Raw genomic sequence first — 4400 nt, 5'->3', positions numbered from 1 at the left:
TTGACTATAGAAATCTAAATGCAAAAACAAAAACATATAATTACCCTATACCAAACAAAGTTTTAAAAGTAAGACAAATACAAGGATACAATTATTTTAGTAAATTTGATTGTAAATCAGGATTTTATCATCTAAAGTTAGAAGAAGAATCTAAAAAATTAACAGCTTTTACAGTACCACAATGATTTTATGAATGGAACGTACTACCTTTTGGATACAAAAATGCACCAGGAAGATATCAACATTTCATGGATAATTACTTTAACCAATTAGAGAATTGCATAGTATATATAGATGATATATTGCTATATTCACGAACAGAAGAAGACCATATACGATTATTAGAAAAATTTATACATATTATAACACACTCAGGAATAAGTTTGAGTAAGAAAAAGGCAGAAATAATGAAAAAACAAACAGAATTTTTAGGAATACAAATAGATAAGAATGGTATAAAAATGCAAAACCACATAGTGCAAAAAATAATAAATTCTGAAGAACAAATAGATACGAAAATGAAATTACAATCATTTTTGGGATTAGTAAACCAAGTAAGAGAATATATACCTAATTTAGCAGAAAATCTTAAACCTTTGCATAAAAAACTAAAGAAAGATGTAGAATATTATTTTGACAGAAAAGACCAAGACCAAATGCAAAAAATAAAAATATTATGTAAGAAGTTGCCTAAATTATACTTTCCAGATGAAAACAAAAAATTTATATACATAGTAGAATCAGATGCAAGCGAAATAAGTTATGGAGGAGTATTAAAATAAAATACGATAAAGAAAAAATAGAACATCATTGTAGATGTTACTCAGGGACATTTACAAATCCTGAAATAAAATGGAAAATAAATAGAAAAGAATTATATGCACTATATAAATGTTTATTAGCTTTTGAACCATATATAGTATATAATAAATTTATTGTAAGAAAAGATAATACGCAGGTAAAATGGTGGATCACAAGCAAGATACAAGATTCGGTAACAACCAAAGAAATACGAAGACTAGTATTAAATATACAGAATTTTACATTTACAATAGAAGTGATAAGTACTAACAAAAATGTCATTGCAGATAACATTTCAAGACAAAGCTACACAGACGGATCTAGACAAAGAAAATACTATTGAAAATATATTCAATGCTATGACATTGCTTTGTACAAAAGTAGATAACCTAGATAAAGAGCTACAACAAATGAAAGGTCACTAGCATGACAATAAATATGCGGAGCTAAGTCAATCGAAAGACTTGAAAATTCCAGAGCTAGAAAGTGACGATGGGAAACACCGAAAAACCCAAACTAATAATTTGTTACATGCAGCTACAAGAAGCACCTCTGCAACAAAGGAAGAAAACAAAAACAGATATGTCAATACAAATATGAACAAAATATTTGAAAAACCATTTATACCAAAAACCCAAAAAGAATTATTTATACCACCTTAGCTTAATACATATAAGGAAAGTTTAGGACAAAACAAAAAGACATATAATCATATAACCAAAGTCTATATAGAAAATATTCACAAAATACAAACCTTCTTAAACCTAAACCCCAGATCCAAAAATGCAAAAAACCCTAATGAGGACTATATTACCCAAAACCTACAATGATATAATAAATTGATTGCACAACCAGGAACGAGCACTAATCTAGTAGGAACTTGCTATCACTATGGATTACTAAGTACCGTATATACCGTGACAGGAGACGAGATATCAACAATCCCAGAGCTACACAAAGCATTTATGCATTATAAAAGGAATGCTATTTTATATAAAATTTTATTTAGCACCAGCCGAGATATTATATGATGAAATCAAACCTATTATACAAGTGATAAAGATCGATTGACAAGAGAGATGATAATACCAGAAAAGATTGAAAAACAAGAAGAGATACAAAAAGTTGAAATACCAGGATTTTATGCAAGAAAAAGAGTTATTGGAATAGCTACAATATTGAATAAATTATCAACTAATTATTTAAGTGGAAATTCAGTATGGAGTTATTACGCTAGAGAATAAACCATGATGTATTCAAATTCTAGAGAAACCAGAGAAGCAGATATGGAAGAAATACGTCAGTGGATATTAAGTAAAACAACTTCCTGAAGACATCAACATGGAGGTACTTCTATGAAGGCCTTGTTGTAATTCAGGTTTGTTTCAAAAACATGGCTCGCTTTAATCTCAAGTTCCGAGTTTGTAAAAACTAATCTAATACAACAGCCATGGTATTATTTTGATGCCACTGTAGCTGTGATATATAGCTTACTGTAATAGTGGGAAGTTTTACAAATACTCTAGTTCACCTGATGATTTAGATTCCCTGGGGAATGAACCTTTTTTTACCGATGTAAGTCACTAGAGAATGAAATTTTATGTTGATATACTCTTCTATGGAGGGGTCTTTGAAAAACAGAATGTTTACACTTTTTAGACTATTCTTTTGGGACTATAGTGGGTATGCTGTTGTTGATGTGTTGGTATTCCTGCAACTTTCTACATAGGATGCCAAAACAACCCTTTTTATGAATCCCTAATCATATTTTCTTGTATTGTAGGTAGCCCTATAAACATTTCCTCCTTTTTATGTTGTACTATGTTGTAGTATACTCCTTCCGTTTCACAAAGAATGACCTTTTTTCCTTTTTAGTCAGTTTTAAAAAGAATGACCTCTTTCCTTTTTTGGTAACATTTTACTTTTTGCATTCCACGTGGCATGTTTAAGACCACAAAATTAAGGGCAATTTTGTACATTTGACATAACTTTAATTTAGGACCACAAGATTCAAAAGTCTTCTTTATTTACTTAAACTCCGTGCCAAGTCAAACCAGGTCATTCTTTGTGAAACAGAGGGAGTATTATTTTTTCAAAGTTCAACCTAGATGATATAAAATTTTGTCTTAGATTGTAAATTTCTCTTTGTGACAATATTTTTCTTTATTTTTACTTCTTTCGTGAATTAATTATCGAGTTTTGATTCACTCTAACAAACAGTGTGATGAAACACTAACAATTTGAACGAGAACAAGAGAATAAGCAAACAAAATTGCAACGTATACATATGCACAAAAGAAAAGGACTTGGACTAACCCATGTTTGATTGAAGCTCTATTAAATTAAATTACAAAATCAGTAAATAATCTCATGTTTATTATAATCAACAAAGAAGTAGATCTGCAAACTTATGTTCTTCACTATGTATGCATATGCACAAAATAATTGCTGGACTTATTAACTTATCGGGTATTCTTGAACTTTCAGTAAGTCAAAGCTAATGTGTATGACTAATCTGAACTCAGATTCAATGGTTCGAAATAATGAAGCATTGATATCTCTGATTTTGATATTTGTTTAATGACCTTTCTATCCTATTTTGATCTTTGTATTAGTATGCCTGGATGTCTCCACTGGTGCTAATTACAATTGTCATTTCTTGTTTGATGTTTACTGGAATGAACAATGTAGTGTTTTGCTTATTTTATATGTTATATTTAGTATCAAAATGATATTAATCATTGACTGAATGTTATTCTTTTGTTTTATTATAGTTTAAATGTTTTCTATAAACCTTAATCCTCTTCTTTTTTTAAATTGTTAAACTACATGTAGCTACCCAATCCCTCTCATCGGGGGTCAATAGTGGTCCTTCCGCACTTCGTTGCCTAGGTGATTTTGAAACTGTTTTAATTTATATATATCAACAATGTATACACATTTCTTACACTTTTAACGTAATTTAATCTATGATGACATGTTAATTTACATTTGCACTAGATTACCAATTAGTATCTATCATAAATACCCACGATGACCTATTAATTAGACCTATCTTGAGTAATCATTTTTTTATAGTTATTTTCTTTAGGTTTAGAACAAAAAACTTGAAGTTCTTTTAATGTATAATGTACACGGTTGGATTGTTGAGTTAGCACCCTTCGTCGCCTTTGTACTTGAAATTAATGTGTTGTGCTACCCAATTTCTAATTGTGTCTCCCTCGCTCCTTGCCTTTAACAAAAGTCTCGTCTGTGTGCATATATACTTTATCAACAAAAGTGAAACTGATGTACTATTTTCCAACTTTTTGTGATTCCTTTGCAATTGCATTAATTTCTCTTTAAGGGTGTGTTTGGTATGAAGGAAAATGTTTTTCATAGAAAATGTTTTCCTAGAAAATGTTTTCCTGGAAAACAAGTTGATTTTTGACTTATTTTCTCATGTTTGGTTGGTGAGTAGAAAATTTTTTTCGGAAAAGATTTTTAGTGTTTGATTTATGAATGATTTTTTTTTTGAGAAATATCTTTTATTTTTACTAGGGTAGAAAATAATTTTTGAAATTAAAAATATTTTTTAAAAACAAACTTAAATTTTTTTT

This window comes from Solanum stenotomum, chromosome 6, assembly GCF_019186545.1.
Source record: "Solanum stenotomum isolate F172 chromosome 6, ASM1918654v1, whole genome shotgun sequence".
In the NCBI taxonomy this organism is placed as follows: Eukaryota; Viridiplantae; Streptophyta; class Magnoliopsida; order Solanales; family Solanaceae; genus Solanum; species Solanum stenotomum.
The sequence above is the reverse complement of the archived record's forward strand: the minus strand, read 5'-3'. Positions refer to the sequence as shown.